Source organism: Dama dama, chromosome 20, assembly GCF_033118175.1.
Source record: "Dama dama isolate Ldn47 chromosome 20, ASM3311817v1, whole genome shotgun sequence".
Taxonomy (NCBI): domain Eukaryota; kingdom Metazoa; phylum Chordata; class Mammalia; order Artiodactyla; family Cervidae; genus Dama; species Dama dama.
Genome location: NC_083700.1, coordinates 40944035 through 40965693, shown reverse-complemented (window position 1 = coordinate 40965693; position 21659 = coordinate 40944035).

Here is a 21659-nt window from a genome sequence, read left to right as displayed (position 1 = left end):
GTAAGATAGCTTTCTAAACTTTTTTTTTTCAAAATGTACTTGTAACTAGATGGAAAATTATTATTCTTTTTTATTACCTAGTGATTCCATTTGCACTATAAGAATTCAGTGCCCATTTCAGGCTGAATTTGATTTAACTGGTTATTTAGTTAATGAACTATTTATTAATTTTAAATAACACAGATTTCAACAAAATACACTGATAACATATTTCTTCTGAGACTTTATTTAATTATTTAATTGGTGGGTTTTGAGTTAAATACAGGACCTTGAAAATTTTGTGTAGAGAATAAAAGTCAGAGCTGTTAAACTTTTGTCAAACACATGCATAGAAACAGATACTTCTAATACAGTCATCAGTGCTGTCTAAGGGGTGTGGTGAGAAATGAACTGACCTGAAGGAGGATTCCCTGTAGGGTTAACAGCTGAACTAAAAGCATGGTATTATCACATCTTCTTTAGGATAAAGTGTGGAAGAAGGCTATTCTAAAAAAAAAAAAAAGAAAGAAACAGAAATATCCAAAGGCATAATGGAATCCAGTAGCAGGATACTTCAGAGCACTGCTTTTTGCCTATGTTTAAAATAATGAATATAAGCAGCCAGGTGGTAAATTTAGCTAGGATGAGAATATAACTGGTCTAAACCATCAGATTAAGAGAGTTCCAGAAAAACATATACTTCTGCTTTATTGATTACGTGAAAGTATTTGTGTGGATCACAACAAACTGTGGAAAATTCTTAAAGAGATGGGGAATACCCGACCACCTTACCTGCCTCCTGAGAAATCTGTATGCAGGTCAAGAAGCAATAGTTAGAACTGGACATGAAACAACAGACTGTTTCCAAATAGGGAAAGGAGGATGTCAAGGCTATATATTTTCACCTGCATATTTGGCTTCCCTTGTGGCTCAGCTGCTAAAGAATCTGCCTGCAATGCAGGAGACCTGGGTTCGATCCCTGGGTTGGGAAGATCCCCTGCAGAAGGGAAAGGCTACCGACTCCAGTATTCTGGCCTGGAGAATTTCATGGACTGTATAGTCTATAAGGTTGCAAAGAATTGGACATGACTGAGTGAGTTTCACTTCACTATTTAACTTCTATACAGAGTACATTAATGCGAAATGCTGGGATGGATGAAGCACAAGCTGGAATCAAGATTGCCAGGAGAAATATCAATAACCTCAGATATGCAGATGACACCACCCTTATGGCAGAAACCAAAGAAGAACTAAAGAGCCCCTTGATGAAAGTGAAAGAGGAGAGTGAAAAAATTGGCTTAAAGCTCAAAATTCAGAAAATTAAGATCATGCCATCCGGTCCCATCACTTCATGGCAAATAGATGGGGAAACAATGGAAATAGTGAGAGACTTTATTTTCTGGGCTCCAAAATCACTGCAGATGGTGACTGCAGCCATGAAATTAAAAGATTCTTTCTCCTTGGAAGAAAGTGAAAGTGAAGTTGCTCAATCGTGTCCAACTATTTGCAACCCCTTGAAGCCTATCAGGCTTTCCCATCCATGGGATTGTCCAGGCAAGTGTACTGGAGTGGGTTGCCATTTCCTTCTCCAGGGCATCTTCCTGACCCAGGGATCAAACCCAGGTTTCCTGCACTGAGGGCAGACGCTTTACCCTCTGAGCCACCAGGGAAGCCCTTGGAAGAAAAGCTATGACAAAATAGACAGCATTACTTTGCCAGCAAAGGTCCATCTGGTCAAAGCTCTGATTTATCCAGTAGTCATGTATGGATGTGAAAGTTGGACTAGAAAGAAAGCTGAGCACAGAAGTATTGACACTTTTGAACTGTGGTGTTGAAGAAGACTCTTGAGAGTCTCTTGGACTGCAAGACGATCCAACCAGTCAATCCTAAAGGAAATCAGTCCTGAATATCATTGGAAGGACTGATGCTGAAGCTGAAACTCCTATACTTTGGCCACCAGATGAGAACTGACTCATTGGAAAAGACCCTATGCTAGGAAAGATTGAAGGCAGGAGGAGAAGGGGATGACAGAGGATGAGATGGTTGGATTTATTCATCAACTCAATGGACATGAGTTTGAGTAAGCCACAGGAGTTGGTGATGGACAGGGAAGCCTGGTGTGCTGCAGTCCATGGGATCACAAAGAGTTGGACACGACTGTATGACTGAACTGAAACTATCAGATTTAGACTAGATTCATCCATCTGAAAGTTGTTGGATATTTTAAGCTAGATGGCTACCTAATGTAATCTTTGCTTTAAAAATAAAACTCTGGCTATATGGAAAGTGGACTGACTAAAGAAGAGAATAGAGAGGACTGGGGCCAAATAAAAAGTATCGATAATAATCCTAGGTGAGTGATGTTGATAGTCTCAGGGGCTGATGAGGAGAAGGATTGGGGAGGCATTTTACAAACAAATTTATAAATCAATTTGATTCATTCCTGGGAAGTTAGGGAGTTTCATAGTTTTATGTTATCTAAAATTTTCAATTTTTCTGTGATAGATGGATGCCATTGCCTAGGATCAAAAGAAAAAAAGAAAATGGAAAGAAGGGAAAGTCAGAACTCTGTTCAAAGATTTTGGATACTGATTTCCACAATGAGAATTAAAATGTGCTATTTAAGCAAGAAAATAATTTTATAATCAAACTATAGCTGAATCTTTAATTCCCTAATATAATGATTCCCCTCCGTTTTTTTTTAGTGTCCTGTCATTAGAGGCATACATATGCTAAATAAGAAAAGTACTTGTCAAGTCTTATTAGACATTATTGGACAGTAAAGAATAGCATTAATGTCTTATTAAAAAAGTGTTTTCTTTGATTTTTAAGGACAGTTGAATGTGCTTCAAGTGTCACAGTGCATTAATAGAAGCTCTAAATCTCTGGATGATAGAAAGTTTGTTTACATTTTCTAGCAAAGTGCCCTGTTGGGCACCTAGATTCTTTTCAATATGTTCCCAAAAGAACAGAAAAGGGGCGAGATGGAGAAAATTAGAAAAGAAAAGCATGAGGGACAGAAGGAGGAAAGGAAAGAGAAAACTGACTGGAGAACAAAAGACAGATGGAGTTTTAATTTGAACATGACCCTCATAATGAAGAATAATTGCTAAACAGGGTACACATTCTATCTACTTCATTTTTCTCATGCATCATTAAAGCTGTACATTTGTATATGGCTCTATTTAAGCATCTATTAAACTCAGTAATTTTTGAAGAATAAGCTTAATTCAGTAGGTTTTGAAAGCATTCACTTATTAATGTCTACAAATCTTATTAAAAATTTTATTCTGCTGCATTTCAAGTTTAAATCATTTTGTTATATAAATGCAAACAGTAATCATCTATTTCCATTATTTCCTTAGGATATATTTGTTAAATAGTATAATAAGGTGAATTTTCTTATGAGAGTTGGTTAAGTGGAATTGAAACAAAGCTAAATAGTGTCATTATGATAATGCCATCCTGGCTAATTCTCCCTGCTAAGAAAATGCATAGCTTTTGTTGACTTCAGGCTGAAATTTCTCTTAAATTTTCTTTATACTAAATCTGAAAGGCCAAGGGGTAGATTACCTTGGTATATCTACATTTACCATCAGGTGACCTCCAGAGTATCCTCAGTGAGGTCATCACACAGCAAAACACACCAACAAGATTCACTTAGTTCTGTCTTATGAAAGACATTTAAATAGAATAGCAGTTCATGTTTGAGGAGCATTATGGGGGAAGTTGTAATCACAACATGGAGTTTGCTCTACGTTGTCTAAGAAAGTCCAAAAATGGATTATCTGGTGGTTGAAAGTTAAAGAAAAAAAGAAGGCAGCTTTAATTTGCTGGAAGAAACCAACACCTGTATTTTGGTCTACATCAAACGCTGAGAGACTGATGGTCCTGTTTCAACAGTTTATCTAATGGACCTAGATCACAAACCTCTGCTTTTTATGCCACTGCCTTTAAAGTTTATAAGATGATAGCTTTAGCAAGAGGTATCTATTAAGGGTGTAGTGTAGCTGTTTTGCCTGACATGGACAGTCTTGTTTGGAATCTGTTTTTTTTGATTTGCTTCCAAAAGAAGACTTATCTTTAATGGGAATGCTAAATCTATTTTTTTAGTGCAGAACTCTTTTTACTCTTATAAGGAGAATAATAGTCTGTAGTGTAAAGAAATGAAATTTGAAGCATATTATAAGAAGGAGACTTTGATTTAAGCAATTTTGGAGAGTTTTTAAAGCAAATTTCATAAATTATTTTAAGCAACTTAGGGGATGTTTATTATGATGGGATAGTTTATATGTGCCTGGCCTGTTCTCATATAAATATAAGAAGTATTTTCAATAGAATTATTTTATTATGTATTTTAAAATCTATTATATATTTTACATATTATATAAATTTAAAATTATATATAATTTATTTACTATATATATTTTACATATATGTATATATGCATACACATATATAGCATTATATATGATATATTAGTGCATATATCATTATATTGCATTACTATATGTATACATGTATATATACAAACACACGATGTAGTACATATGTATGCACTTGTATAATCCAATATACTGTGTCCACCTCATGCTGTTTTCCTCTGATAATTCCCTGATATGTGTATAGTACAATATACTGTGTCCGGCTCAGGCCGTTTTCCTCTAATAATTCCTTGATATTCTTTCCCTAAGTGTATTGCCATAAATGGCATGTTTTGATGGGGAAAGTACTGGAGTAAAAGTCAGCAAATGTGTGTGTACCTTATGAATGACTCTAGCTGGTCCTTTAGTATCCCTGACTTCATTGGTTGAATAATGATGATTTTAGACTTGCATTAACTTTAGCACTCCTTTTCAGGTCTATGTTACTAGGTTACATCTAGTTCTGGGTTTGGACTAGGTTAAATCTGAGATGGTGAAAAAATTATTCAGAAGAAAATAAGTAATAGCAACACAAATAAGAAAGGTATGAACAAAATTGTCACTTAAGGTACATTTTCATTCATTTGCAAGAGGTTTCTACATAGAAACCACTGCGCAACAGATAATCTCACATGTGAAGGTCTAGATGCAATAAAAGAAAAGAAGACATGAATTTCACCTGCACTTTTTAGCCCAGTTCTTCCCACGCTTAACTGTAATGTCTGTCTATTGTAAATATTATTCTACCCCAGGGCTTATACCCATGAAATCAACTAGACAGAGAAAGAAAGAGTTTATCTTCATATCTAACTAAACAGACTTTATTTGGTGGGTATAATTCTCCTTAGGTAACAGTATAATATGTTCGTCTGTGACACAGTGTGTACCCACTCATTGTGCACTTTCTTCCGTTTAACTGTTACATTTTCTTTTCAGTAAATTAGCCTTTACCTTCTCAAATTCACACATGAATGCTCTTTAAAGAAGGTTTATTAAGTTGGCTCATTGTCTCTGTGATTCTGATAATCACTGCAAATTAAGACTGCACCATCTCTCTCTGACATTACCTTTCTCTCGGAAGCTAAAGAAAGAAACAGCCACAGTATGAGCTACATGCAACTTTTGTACCTTTACAAGATATTTTTTTCTGGAATATTAATCATTTTCCTAATTCTTCTCTAACAGGTTGCTTAAAACTGAGCATTTATCTAGAAATTGTATATACATATATAATTTGTATAAATGCACATGCATGTGTCTATATAAATATAGTACATTTATACAAGCAGATATATTTTGCATGCATACAATACATAGTGTTAGCTTGTGATTAGATAGTAAGAGATAACTCATTTCATTTAATTTTTATAATACTTTTGTCTGTTGTCTGATCATACAAAGCATTCTCCAGATCTCTTGCCTCCATCACTTCTGCCCCATCCTAGTTTGCCATTCTTTGTATACATCTATATGGTCATATCTGAAACACTGTTCTATTTTATAAATAGTCATTAAAAGTTAGTCAAAACATAGCACAGTATCGTAAACATCTGTATTTACCTTATTAAAATCTACTTTTTTTCTCTTTGAACAAGTCTTTAATTCAGTAAGGTCTTACTGTAGTAACCATGCACAGAGCTAAGAACTGAGGCAATCACATTGAACAGGAAAGCCAACAATGCAGATACTTATTTTTCAGGATGTGATAAGTGCTATAAAGATATTATATAAAATAGTTACAGAAAAGATAAAATAATAAACTCTGCTTGGGCAAATACAATAAAATAAACATAATCCTTGAAAAAATGTTTCACTTTAAACATTTTTAGAAAACATGACACATTAAATTGACCCCTAAAAAAAATAAGGAATTCCTTGAAGAACTTTCCAAGGAAGTACCAAGAAAGAAAAAGAAATGAGATAAAGGTGAGAGATAGGAGCAGTTGTAATAGTTTTTTTATATTCCAAAAACTGTGTACAAAGTTTTATACAAAGTTAATAAGAACATAAAATTAAAATTGTCATGTTTACAGTCTCTGCTATTATCCAAAGATGAAATTAGGAAAATAATAATCATACAATATGCCTTCTATGATGTTATCAAATATATAATTTCTTTATATCTAAAATATTTAATAAGGAAAAATTTATATAGTTTATCAAAATTTTCAACAATTTATACTGCATTTTTCTTATCTAATAGTAAATGCAATTTATCATTAGAATTTATTGCTAAATCATTCATGGCAAGGTGGTTATTTTAATTGCTTTCTTTCAGACTCAATACTTTAAAATAAAGTAAAAATTTAAAAAATCTCTTGTATTTTATATTCTGTCAGGGAACACTCTCAAAAAGCATCTACTTCTGAAATATAATAACAATTCATCCTTATGATAACATTAGATTTTTCAAAGTCTAAAATTGCTTCTAAATCATCACAAATTGAATTATATTTGATATGGTTTTAATGTTAAGCACATCTTTTTTCTTTGTAATTCTTGAGAACTTGTGATTACATACTCAAAAAATCTTTATTAGTGCATTAGTTTTCTAGGGCTGCTATAACAAAATACCAAAGACTGAGTGGCTTAAAAAACAGAAATTTATATCTCACGGTTCTGGAGGCTAAATGTCCAAGACTTTATCCTGAGGTCTCTCTATTTGACTTGCAGATGACCACTATTTCTCTGTACCTTTACATGCTCTTTCCTCTGTGCCCAAACAACCCTAGTGCCTTTTCATGTATCCTAGTCACCTCTTTCATGCTTCAGCAAGCTTTTTTTTTTTTTTTTTTTATAGATATATCCCCCTACATTTGAATAGTCTAGAATATCTTGCCATGGACTTCTGGATAAGATTAAAAATAAGTCAGCAATATTGTAGGATTCATTTTCAAAATAATAAGAGATTTAGAGTATCTGATCCCTGTTGTCTGTCAAAATAACACTTTGAATGGAAAAAAATTATTTTTAGGTACAGTTGACCTTTGAAAAACATGGATTTGAACGTGCATGGATCCACTTATTTGTGGATATTTTTCTATAAATATGTTGGAAAATTTTTAGAGATTTGTGACAGTTTGAAAAGACTTGCAGATAAACTGCATAATCTAGAAATATAAAGGCAATAAGGAAAAGCTGGATGTGTCATTAATGCATAAAATATATGTAGGTAGTGTCTATTTTATTATTTGCTACCATAAGATATACACACACCTATTACAAAACTTTACAATTTGTCAAAATTACACGCACACCTATAGACTATACAGGGTGCCATTCACTGTCAAGAGAAAATATAACAAATGTAAAGATGCAGTATTAAACATGACAACACAAAATTAACTGTATTGTGCACTGAACTACTGTGATAATTTTGTGGCCACCTCCTGTTGCTGTTGTAGTGAGCTCGAGTGTTGCAAGTATTTAGTTAAAACACTGTGTAACACCAATCATCTCCATGTGAGCAATTTGTCTCTTCAGCAAATTGAATATCAGTAAAAATTGATCTCTTGCAGTTTTTGTGTATTTTTCGTTGTGTTAGTGTAATACTGGAAACCTTGAGTCATACCATGGGCCCTTCGTGAAGTACCACGGGTGATGCTGGAAATGCTCCCAATAAGCTGAGAAAAGTCACGATGTTACAAGAAAAGCTGATTGATTTGTACTGTAGACTGAGATCTATAACTGTGGTTATCCACCAGTTTAAGACAAGAGTCCAGCCTATGAACCATGGATTAAAAATAAAGAAAAGGAAATCTGAGAAGCTGTCCTTACAGCGATACCAGTAGAGGTTGCATGTGTGAAAACCTTGTACATTTTTTTGAGAAATAACTTTTAATCATATATTGAAAATGCAGTTTCTGTGTGGATACAGGATAGAAAAGGCCTACCTGTAGATCCTACTATAATTTGAGAAAAAAAAAAAAATGAAGTTATTAAATGGCAACTTAAAGCAAAAAGAAAGTGAAGTATCTAAAGTTGGGGTATTTAAGGCCAACAAAGGATGGTTTGATAATTTTAGAAAGAGATTTGGCTTTAAAAAAATGTCAAGATAGCAAGAGAAGAAACTTTTGTTGACCAAGAGGTAGCGAATACTGTGTAAAACATTTATTAGTAAGGAAGAGAAGGGAACATCAAGATGTAAGGCAGGAAGGGAGAGCTATACTATACAGTTTTGAGTAAGCAGTATAACAGTAAAGATAGACACAAAATCCACAGACTGAGGAATACAACAATATTCTGAGTATTATATAAGTTGATATTTGGGGCTTGAGATAAATTTTTGAGTAATAGAATCATAAATTGACAAAAATTTCTATAATTGAATTGACCTGAGAACTGAAGATGATGGACATTTTCTTGTTGCTTCATTTTTAATTATCTTCCCAACTGGACTTCAGAGTGTTTCAGGGTTTGCTCCTTACCCTATCCCAGTCTTCTGTCTACACTCACTCCCTTGATGATCATTTGCAGCTTCATTAAAAGATAAAATGGGTCCCCTCTACTCACAGTACTTTGGCCACCTCATGTGAAGAGTTGACTCATTGGAAAAGACCCTGATGCTGGGAGGGACTGGGGGCAGGAGGAGAAGGGGACGACAGAGGATAAGATGGCTGGATGACATCACCGACTTGTTGGGCATGAGTTTGAGTAAACTCCGGGAGTTTGTGATGGACAGGGAGGCCTGGCGTGCTGCGATTCATGGGCTCGTAAAGAATCGGATACGACTGAACAACTGAACTGAACTGAACTGAACTACTCACAGGACGCTTTTGACACCAAATGTTTGGGTTTTCCACACCCAGAAATTCTCTCCAATTCTCTGTGGATACCAATTTATTGTCCTAAAATTTAATTCATTCTAAAACTAAATATTCAGAATTAGTGCAGAAGCCACAGGTTAAAGGCTCAATCCCACGAGACTCCCTGTTTCAGATGTTGCTGGCAAGTCTGCTATTTCTGTATCTTTGAGAACAAGTCATAAATTAACATTTCCAGTGACCTCTTCCTCGGCTTTGATAATTTTCTAAGCTCTTAGAAGTCAGAGTAAGATTTACTTAGATTTGTTTATTATAAAAGATATACTAAAAAGTACAGAGAAATAATCAAATGAAGAGGTGCATAGCACAGGTACAGAGAAGGGACACAGAGCTCCCATGGCCCTGTGGGTATGTCACCCTACCAACACCTCAATGTGGTCATCAACACAGAAGCTTTTCAAAACCCATTTCTGAGGGGATTTATGGAGGCCCATTACTTAGGCATGGATGATTAAATTATTAGGTATTGGTGATTAAGTCAATATTCAGCTCCCCTCTCCCTTTCCCAGAGGAAATTGGATGAGGATAACATTTCACACTCCCTAGTCACATTGTCTGATTGTTCCTCTGGCAACTAGCCTCTATTCTCTGCTCAAGTGTGGTTAAAACAGAATTATTTTAAATTTACAAAAAATACTCCTCTCACCACTATCACTCAGGAAACGCCAAGAGTTTCAACAATTCTATGCCAAGAACTGGGGATACAGAACAACTATATATGTCTTATTGTATCACAGCACCATAGTCATGTGTATACATATTTAATTATGTGGTGATGACTGCATGTTTATATCTCCAGATAACACCTTCACTCTGAACTCAATTTTCCTCTATATAGGTACCAACTCAATATAATGCCTCAGTTCAATTCAGTTGCTCAGTCATTTCTGACTCTTTGAGACTCCATGGACCGCGGCATGCCAGGCTTCCCTGTCCATCACCAACTCCCGGAGCCTACTCAAACTCATGTCCAACACCATGCCATCCAACCATTCATCCTCTGTCATCTTTTCCTCCCGCCTTCAATCTTTCCCAGCATCAAGGTCTTTTCCAATGGGTTGGTTCTTTGCATCACGTGGCCAAAGTATTGGAGTTTCAGCTTCAGCATCAGTCCTTCCAATGAATATTCAGGATTGATCTCCTTTGGGATGGACTGGTTGGATCTCCTTGCAGTCCAAGGGACTGTCAAGTGTCTTCTCCAACACCACAGTTGAAAAGCATCAATTCTTTGGGGCTTCCCTTGTGGCTCCACTGGTAAAGAATCTGCCTGCAATGAGAGCGATCTGGGTTTGATTCCTGGGTTGGGAAGATCTCCAAGAGAAGGGAAAGGCTACCCACTCTAATGTTCTGGCCTAGAGAATTTTATGAACAGTATAGTCCATGGGATCACAAAGAGTTGGACACAACTGAACGACTTTCACTTTTGTATTCTTCATTAACATAATGCCTAGTATGTATCTCAAATTTAACTTGCCCAACCTGTCTTGTGTGTGCGTGTGTGTGTGTGTGTGTGTGTCTGTGTCTGTGTCTGTGTTTGTGCATGCATGCACATGTGTTAAATTGCTTTAGTTGTGTCTGACTCTGTGATCCTATGGACTGTAGCTTACCAGACTGCTCTGTCCATGGGATACTCCAGGCAAGAATACTGGAGTGAGTGGGTTACCATGCCCTAAACCTTCCTCTCTCCTACCTTCTATCATGTGAAAAATGACCCTCTTATTCACCTAATGGCTCATATTCAGAATCTTACTACATCTTCCCAAAGATCATTTTATAAATCCAGACAGTGTTTTAAACAATATTATCACTGACTGGCTATATTAAATAATCTTTCCAGAAGAAAAAAGCACTTATCTTGCATTTAGGCACACACGATATATTTATTTGTGTCTATAAACCCTCTTAGGACTTCTCAGGTGGCTCAGTGGTAAAGAATCTGCCATCAAATACTGGAGACAAAAGAGATATGGGTTTGATCCCTGGATCAGGAAGATCCCCTGGAGAAGGAAATGGCAACCCACTCCAGTATTCTTGCTTGGAAAATTCCATGGACAGAGGAGTCTGTCAGGCTACAGACTGTATGGTCACAAAGGAGTTGGACACAACAGCAATTGAGCACGAGTAAGGTAAACCCTCTAATGCTGCCAACTGCAGGAAATCAGAGACTTTATTTTGTATATTAGAACATTACATCACTGACTCAATGGACATGAGTTTGAGTAAGTTCCAGGAGTTGGTGATGGACAGGGAAGCCTGGCGTACTGCAATCTATGGGGTTGCAAAGAGTCAGACACGACTAAGAGACTGAATTGAACTGAACTGAACTAAGAGGATCACAAACATGGTACAAATGAAACTGATACATAGGACATCATATGATTTGGGTTCAACTGCATGCCCCACAAAAGTTATGTGGAAGTTCTAATTTGTGAGACCTGTCTATATGGCCTAATTTGGAAATAGAATTTTCTCTCAAGGCTACATCCTTGTAATAGTTCTAGTTATGGGAACAGTGGACAAAACTAACATTCCAAGGACAGGGGAGCTGGTAAGGAGCCTCTAATTTCCTGTTTCCAGCTTGAGGGTCAACCAGTGGTCATGTCTTCTTGATTGCCTCCTCCAACACTACCTCCCTCATGACCAGCTCTTACAATCTCACATGCCCGGTCTTCCTCAGTGTTCTCTGAGCTGTCAGCAAGAAATTTCACTGGCATGGAGGTGGCTTCTTTGATGGCTGTCTGGCTGCATGGATGCAGACACCACAGCAACAGTATAGGCACATGCAGGAGAAAACTCAAATTAAGATAATGATTCTCAAAGTAAGTAATATTTTTTTCCAAGAGTCCCATGATTGGATTTATTAAGTCCCTTTAGCTGGAGGTCAGATCACTCAGTGTGTTCACACGTGTCCCCATGTTATTTAATAAAGATGACACTTTAGCAGACAAGTATGAGCACACAACACATTGTTTATCAGATGGGACAGGTGCACCCTTGTGAGGCAGGAACAATGCCCCAAATCATCCTATTTAGGAGAAAAGCTTTTCTCATTAAAGATATTTCAGTGTTCAGTAACAACAGGCTTTGTTGGCTTATTATATAAGGCTTGCTGGGTGAATTTAGTAAGGACTTCTGTAGGTGTTGTAATATCTTTCAGGCCAAATGGCGGGGGAAAAGACAGTGGCTAAATGATCACACCAGTGGAGAAGAGAATGCATCCATCTGGCCTTGAGGAGAGGAAGGATGGTAGCTTCAGGGGCTTGACCTGGCTGTGCTGTACATGTTATCCAAGAGAGGCAACACTGTCAGGCATAAGGAGATGGACTGGGGACAGAATGTGCCAGGTGAGGACACTCACTTGCTCCTCTCTCTTGATGGTATATGTTCCATTCCAAATACAGTGCATGTCAACGGGTCCAGCTTGGGGAGGACCATAGGATCCCAGTAGAGACTGTGTAGTCTCCCTTAACCCATAGGTGCAGAGTAACTTACCCAGGCTGGTGGATGTCTTATTGCAAATTCCAGTAGATAACTCATTCCCCAGCCATGAGAATTTGAAGCATAACACATGGATCCACAGTGAGAGTTGGGGAATAGCTATTCTACATGACTTTCATGGCTTTATGGCACTGAGTGTTTTGGCAAGGATCCCCAATCTAGTGCATGGGGTAAAAGGTCCTTGTGTGTGTGCTGTTGCTCAGTGGCCCAACCTTTGTGACCCCATGGACTATATAGCCCACCAGTGTCCTCTGTCTATAGAATTATCCAGGCAAGAATACTGGAGTGGGTTGCCATTTCCTCGTCCAGGAAATTTTCCCCACCCAGGGATCAAACCTGAGTCTCCTGCATTTCCTGCTTTGGCAAGCAGATTCTTTACTACTGAGCCACCTGGGAAGCCCAAGTGGAGATGATTTTACCTGTTAGTGATTTAATCTGCTTCTAAAGAAGTACATTCTTCCTTTTCATTTACCCTGCTGTTTGTAAGTTATAGGAAAAGATAGAACTTACACTCAACATCATGTTCTTTTCCCAATTTAGTATATCAAGACCTTTGTAGTCTGACCCTCAGTCACTGTCTAGTTGACAATGGTATCTGTATATGATACTCAGTTTCTCTCAGTTCAGTCACTCAGTCGTGTCTGACTCTTTGCAACCCCATGAACCGAAGCATGCCAGGCCTCCCTGTCCATCACCAACTCCCAGAGTCTACCCAAACCCATGTCCATTGAGTTGGTGATGCCATCCAACCATCTCACCCTCTATCACCCCCTTCTCCTCCTGCCCCCAATCTTTCCCAGCATGAGTCTTTTCCAATGAGTCAGCTCTTCCGCATCAGGTGGCCAAAGTACTGGAGTTTCAGCTTCAACATCAGTCCTTCCAATCAAGACCTTTGTAGTCTGACCCTCAATCACTGTCTAGTTGAGGATGGTATCAGTATATGATACTCAGTTTCTCTAACCTCTTAGTAATGGCAGCTTGGTTTGTCTGGTGACAGGGCATAGCTTAGGCTAGACCAGATGCAGTGTCCACACAACTCAGGGCATATTTAGAACATTTACTTAGAGAGCAGGAGCCAAAATAGTCAATTTACCAGTCCGGTTGGCACTCTAGTGGATGGCCTCAGACTCCTGTGGCAATCACCTTGGATGTTGTTTATAATACATCAGACATGCTAATGCTGCATTAACAAATTCACTGTATTTGAAGGATAATCTGGCATCCTGGGCAATAAGCCATCTTCCCCAGTGATACATCCAAATTCTGTATCTACTGAAGAACCAGTCATTAGAGTTTGTACCTGGACTAGGTCATCAGCTTCCTAACTGCCAGTACCTTATAAGCTAGGGCATGGAAAACAGTGAAGACTTGCCTCATTTTTGCAGGCAAACCTGAATGTTTCAATCCTTGATCCTACAAGGGCTTACTCATGATCACCCATCTCTCAGCTTCCCATTGTCCAATTCATAAGGTCAATCCCTTTAGAGTAGCCCAGATTTCAGTACAAAGGATTAATAGCTAGGGCTCATATGTGATCACCAGCCAAACTACTGTGAGTTTAGCTCGCTGACTGCTGCAGTTTGTTCCTGTTTCTAGGCATCAGTGGAAGTTTCTCCCATTGCCTTCTTGCCTGCCACAGAAATAAGCATGGGGGTGGAGAATCTACATACTCTACCCAGCCTAGCAGCACATGCATTTCTAGAGAAAGCAAGCTGGCAGTTATGGTGCTCCTCTGCTACAAATAGGTATGACTTGTTGTTAAAGAGGGAGTTTTAGCCATGGCAGAAGTGGGTCAATGGAGTATATTCTCAATTTGCCTCTTGATAGGAAGGCGAGTTCTCACTGTGAGATGCTACTACCCTGTGGGAAGCTCTACATGAAGGAACACCGTGTATAACTGCTAGGAGCTATTGCTCTGTGGGGGTGTATCGGGTTTCTGCCCCTTTCCAGAGCTGGAGCCAAAACCTAGAGGTAATTTCTCCTTCTGTTGTCTCTGCCATAGTGCCCAACCCACGGCTTCCAAAGTTATAGGCATGTCTGTGCTGTGTGCTGTGCTTAGTCTTTGCACCCCATGGACTGCAGCCCGTCAGGCTCCTCTCTCTGTGGGGATTCTCCAGGCAAGAATACTGGAATGGGTTGCCATTCCCTCCTCCAAGGGATGTACCAACTAAAGGATCAAACCTGGGTCTCCCGCATTGTAGGCAGATTCTTAACAGTCTGAGCCACCAGGGAAGCCCATAGACACATCTAACTTAACTCAAATGGCATCCATTCTTAGAAGATGCCTGGAGATTTAATCTTCCTCACCAGTCTTTTTGCTTTCTCAAAGGCCACTTGTTACTCTGATCTCCCATCACATATATGCCCTTTCTTTACCAAGTGGTATAAGGAATGGAAGTGCTGTGCCAGATAGGGAATAAAATTCCTCCAAAGCCTTCCAAGCCCCAAATACCTACAAATGTTTATATCCTTTGACCATTTTTAGGGGTCGAATAGACTTGTGTATTGCTCAGATGGCTCAGTGGTAAAAGAATCCACTTGCAATGCAGGAGATGCCTCTTATGCAGGAGACATGGGTCAGTTCCTAGGTCAGGAAGATCTCCTGGAGAAGGAAATGACAACCCACTCCAATATTCTTGCCTGGAAAATTCCCATGGACAGAGGTGCTTGGAGGGCTATAGTCCATAGGGTCGCAAAGAGTCAGACAGGACTTTGTGACTAAACAAGAAGAAGATTTGCTTCTGGTCATTCACTGCTTGAATCTTATGCAACCAAACAGCTTCCAAAACTTTGTGGTAGGATTTGGGCCTTGAAGTTTCTGTGTGTTCACTGCTCATCCACTCCCTTGTAGAGGTTCAAGCAAAGTCTGCAGAGTGCCCTAGAGCAGAGACAAGTCTTCTTCACATTTAGCAATAATCTTCACGTTTAGCATTATGTCATCAATGGAGTGGGCCCATTTTACTGATGTGGGGACAGAGAACAGGAGCAGGTTTAGGGCTCCCATCACACGACATCTTGTGGGGCTGTGCAGGTGGCCTTGGCAAAGTGCTTGAAACTCCCATTGCTGCCCCTCCTATGTGAAAGGAAATTGATTTTAATTATCAGAAAACTGTGTTGTTCAGTCTTTCATGAATCTTGAAGAAGCACTTTTGCAAGAACATTTTTGCAAAAGCCTCAGTGTAAAACAATAACCATAACTAACAAAAGGCTTAAAAACCATGGTTAGAGTTCATTATAATGCAGCTGACAAGAAAATTTGGTTTCTTTTTTTTTCTTTGACATATTTTAAAATTATGCCATTATACCCAGAATTTCTTTATACCCTAAAGAAAATTTAGCATCTCTTCTTATCTGACAATGCTTCCCATGTAATTTCAATGATCAGATAAGCCTAGTTAGTTTAATATTTCTCTTTTATAAGGAGAGAAAACACATCTTTTGAGGCATTCAAGAGTCCTGGAAAATACCCTGAAAGCAAAGTTAGTTCAAGATCAAGAAGATAATTTAGAATTTGATTTCAAGAAAGTCTACCAAAAACATCAAAAGGTTTAAAACACTTGATTTAATAGATCATAGCCCATTGGGAAATAATAATACTTAGTTGTCTATTTAATCAGGGCTTCCCAGGTGGTGCTTGTGGTAAAAAGAGACCACTTGCCAATTCAGGAGATGCAAGAGATCCAGGTTCAATCCCTGGGTCAGCAAGATCCCTTAGAGGAGGGCATGGCAGCCCACTTGTATTTTTGCCTGGAGAATCCCATGGACAGAAGAGCCTGGCAAGCTAAAGTTCATAGGGTCACAAAGAGTTGGACAGGACTGAAGCAACTTAACAGACATGCACTATTTAATGAAATGATGTTTCAAACTTCAAAGACAAATAGAGAAAGTTATATCATTGTAAAAAAATAGCTCCTTATTCTTTCAAAGCTTTGTCTTTGGAAACTATTCCAGCTTTGGCAACAGTGGGTAGAATGTACTTTCTAAAAATAAGGGAGCCTGAGGAGGCCCCAGTTGTCCAGGACAAGCTTATGGGTCAACTTGCTGTCTCTTTATCTTGATTACTTCCTCAAACAGAATCTAATACAGATTTTAGTACCTGAAGTAGAGTATGGTTGTAACAAATACACAAATGTGGAATTGGCTTTGAAATTGGATATTGAGTAGAAGCTGGAGAAGTTTTGAAGCATATGATAGAAAAATGTCTACCTATCTTGTAGCTGTTATTAGTAGAAAAATGAGCACTAAAGGTAATCTTGGTAAAGTCTCAGACAAAAATGAGGATGATGTTAATGGACTCTGGAGAGAAAGTGATCTTTGTTAAAAAGTAATTTGTTATAAGGTCACAGAAAACTTGACTGAATTACATTCTATCACTGAATGGAAAATAGAACTTAGAAACAATAAACTTGGATATTTATCTGAGGAGATATCCAGGCAAATGTAGAAGGTGAAATCTGGTTTCTCCTTGCTGCTTATGGTAAAATATGAGAAAAAGGAGGTAAATTTGGGAAAGAACTGACAAGCAAATATAAATCAGAACATAATAATTTGGAAAATCCTCCGCTTAACCAGATAATGTTCTGTGGAGTCACAGCCAATGGTATAACTGGACAACCCTTTGGTAAAGACATTGGATGAGTGACTGATGGATCCAGTCAACCATCTCAATAGAAGAAGCAAGGGAGAGAAGTGGGGTTATGCAGGAGGACCAGTGGAAAATCCTCATGACTAATAGTGTATATCCCCTTAATATTGATGGAAACAAGGTGTTTGGGGTTTTTTGTTGTTGTTGTTGTTTTAAGTTTTCTTTTTACTTGCAGAAACACTGACAGCCTGAGCAGAAAGGACAGAGAGAGGAAGAAGGAAAGGAAGAGTGAATCTAAGGACAGAATTAAAAGGGTAGAGACCAGAGAAAATAGGCTCATGGCCTTGGAGAGTAGAAAGGGCAGACCACTGAGCCACAGAGGGTTACTGTCAGGCATTGAAAGCTCATGGAATTGCTCTGATTAATTGCAAACTTGATTTATGCTAAAACCCCTTTATTTATTCCATTTTATTCCTTTTAGAATAGGAATATATACCCAATGGTTGGCCCACTATTATATTTTGGAAGGAGATAAATGTTTTTCTATTTCAAAAGCCTATGGATGGAGAAGAATATTGCCCCAGTTGGACCATACCCAGAATCTAAGCAATACTTATTTAGATGATGAGATTTGAGATTTTTTGAGTTTACCTTTAAATTTGAGATTGATGCTGAAGTGGGCTAAGGTGTTTAGAAGTGCTGGGATGAGATGAATGCATTGTTGGATGTGAATTATTGGAGATCAAATAGTGGGCTGTTGTGGGTTGAATATTATCTCTCTAAAAGTCATGCCCACATGAAGTCTTGGAATTTGATTATTGTGGATTGAATTGTTCTCCTTAGAAGATATGTTAAAGTTAGCCCCGTACCCAGAAATGCGATCTTATATGGAGATAGGTTCTTTGCAGATGTTAATAGTTAAGAAAAGATCATACTTAGTTATGGTGGCCCCTAATCTATGACTGGAGAAGGCAATGGCACTCCAATACTCTTGCCTGGAGAATCCCATGAATGGAGGGGCCTGGTAGTTTGTAGTCCATGGGGTTGCGAGGAGTCGGACATGACTGAGCTTTTCAATTTTCACTTTTCACTTCCATGCATTGGAGAAGGAAATGGCAACCCACCCCAGTATAGCTTGGAGAATCCCAGAGCGGGAAAGCCTGGTGGGCTGCCGTCTATGGGGCCGCACAGAGTCAGACAAGACTGAAGCGACTTAGCAGCGGCAGCAGCAATCCATGACTGATGTCCCTGCAAGTAGATAAAACAGAGATACAGAGACCTACACAGAGCGAAGATATGTGAAGAGGGAGGAAGAGATCGGAGCCACGCTGCCCTAAACCGAGGATGCCAAAGATTGCTGGCGACCACCAGAAGAGAGTGAGAACAAGAAAAGCCCAGGGGAGGATCAGAGAGAACACGGACCTGATAGCACCTTAATTTCAGCTTAATTTCAGCTTCCAGAACTATGATACAGTAAGTGTTTGTCACATTTCTTACTTAAATTCATACTAGCCTCTATTTAATTCACTTTGTTAAAACTACCTTGACCTTCCTGTCACTTTAAGAACACATAAAGCATGTTCCTGCCTCAGAGTATTTGCATTTGAAAAGCCTCTGTTCACCCTGTTCTTTCCACAAAACTACAAACTACACAAACTACAAACGGCTTATTCCCTCATCATTCCAGGTCTTTTCTAAATATCCTATTCTCACTGAGGTTTTACTTGACCAGCTAAATACAACCCCCATTTCTAATTTCCTCAACTCCCTGCTAACCTTTTCTGAATCATTTGCAGCTAACATACTATATATTTCATCTACTTGTCTTGTAATTTGTCCGTTTTCATATCTAGAGTGCAATCTGACTGAAGACAAGAAATTTTTTGTTGTTGCTGATTAGAGGCTTGCTACATAGTAGTTTCTCAATGGGTATTTGTTGGATAAATCAATTATTTTATGAAACTCTATTCAGTTCAGTTCAGTTCAGTTGCTCAGTTGTGTCCGACTCTTTGCTACCCCATGAATTGCAGCTCGCCAGTCCTCCCTGTCCAACACCAACTCCCGGAGTTTACTCAAACTCATGCCCATCGAGTCGGTGATGCCATCCAGCCATCTCATCCTCTGTCTTAGACTGCTAAAAATATGACGTTGCTGGCATAAAGACACTGATATTGAACATACATTTGAAAAGTTCTAATTCTCTCATTGGGTGTATTGAGTGAGTTAAATGACTGTATTTTAAAGTTGACAATAATCACTCAAAATATAGTGGTATTTTCACCAGAATTCAACCTTAAATACAGTAGCAATTATTTTAATGTTTGATTTTCTCAGCAATATTTAGAACTTGACATTTTCATTGTAGATAATTCATAAGAATTTGTTGACTTTATATTGGTTATGAAATAATTGAAACAAGTTTCAAAGTGAACATTTTTAGAAGTATTTCAAAGTCATTGAAAAGTTTTGTGAAGGAAAGTATAGTAACATATTTTAAGTTTTGGAAGTAAATTTTTATGGCTACCGGGTAACGGGATTACAGGAGGTCATGAATGAAGCAGGAAGATAAGTTGAAAAATTGTTAGGGTAGTTCAAATGAAAATTATGGGTTTCAGTTGAAAAAGTATATATTGAGTGAAGTAGAAAAACATTTAATATGTTTGAAGGTATAATAAAAATGACTACATATGGGGTAAAAGAGAGGGGGACTCCTCAAGAAGCCAGTTTTTCTGGTTTTGGAAAGTGTATTGATGATGGTGTGATTCGTTCATCAATGAAAGACTGAGATATGGATAAATTTGGTGTGGAAAATTCATTTTATTTTGGATGTCTTAAGTTTGAGATACCTATGAGGCATCTAAGTGAAGATATGAAAAAAGCAGCTGAGTCATAGTGTCAAGAATTCAGAAGTAAGTGTTGAACTGGAGATAAAAATTTGTCAGTCTGCGATATATAGATAATTCATAAAGCCAAGATAATGAAGAAAGAGATGAGATGTGGTGAAAGGTTAAGAACTCAAGATGTCAAAAAGATATGGAATTATCAGCAAAAATTGTAGAGAGGAAGCAGCTGCTGAAGATATAGAAAGAAAACCAGAAGACATACTGTTATGGAAGTCAAGAGTCTTAAAAGAATAGTATTAAGAGTTTAACTTTTCAACTCCTTTTTATTCTGAGACTCAGAGATTACATTACAATAGGGCCCTACTGAATGTTTTATGGCTTAGTTACCTGTTTGTCATTCTTTGCTCAGAAATACTGTCTCTTCTCAGCCAACTAACTCTGGTCTACATTCTCAATCCAGCCATGATAATAATTTGAGTGCACTGTCTGGTTTTACCAAAATACCCACTTTAATTTTCTGTCTCCTATACCCATCCACTCAAACTTTTCAGTTGTTCTCATTAATGCTTTTTATTTTTATTCAGCCTCTTAGTATTTCTTTGTACTGCATGAATTTAAACCTAAACAAAACTTAGAGGCAGTGAGTACAAAAGAAACAGTGGAAAGATTGAAATTACAAAATAAGGGAGTTTAATTTACTGTGTGATGATTTTTACTGTATTGTTGGCTATTGCACATGACAAATCATATCCTAATAACAGAGCCTGCAATTAATGTATTAGAATTATTATTTTATGACATTTTATAGATAGTGAAGAGTAGCATTTGATTCAGATGAAAAGTTAAACTTACAAATACCCTGCAGTTATTAACATGTAAACCATTGATTTTGTACAAGTTTTGGAGTAGTGTTGAACCCTGCTTTTTCTCTTGTAAACAATGTCCTGAAAGGTTAATTTCTTCAAAGATTATTACTTGCAATGAAAGATTTTGCGACTCCTGGGAAGGCCCAATTTTAGCAACCATTTTAGCTCCTCTGGCAGTTTCTCAAAACTTTATCTTCACATGCCTGAGGACAGAGAAATGAGAATTCACATACCAGGAGATACTAGGAACGCAGACTGCAATAAGAGGGCTTTGAAGGTTTTGTGTTTTATCAGAAAATATAGGTAAAATTTTAAATCTGTTATATATGTTTATTTAATGATAAAGCAGCATTCTACCTTTCCTAGTCAATTGCAGTAAAATATATACTCCTGGAAATTGTTCAGTGTTTATCAGAGAGAAGGCTCTATGTACACCAGGAACATTCTCTTACAGGCTCAGAAATATCAGTTTGTTACAATTAAAGAAACATTTGATGAAGGAGAACTAAAGAAAGTACAGGGGAAAATTAGCCAGAAAGATTATTCCAAAAGGGATTACAATAAGAAAAATTGGACAAAGGAGTTTTGGTTTGGACTCTTACTCATTTTAAGGTTTTCCAGGTGGTGCAGTAATAAGGAAT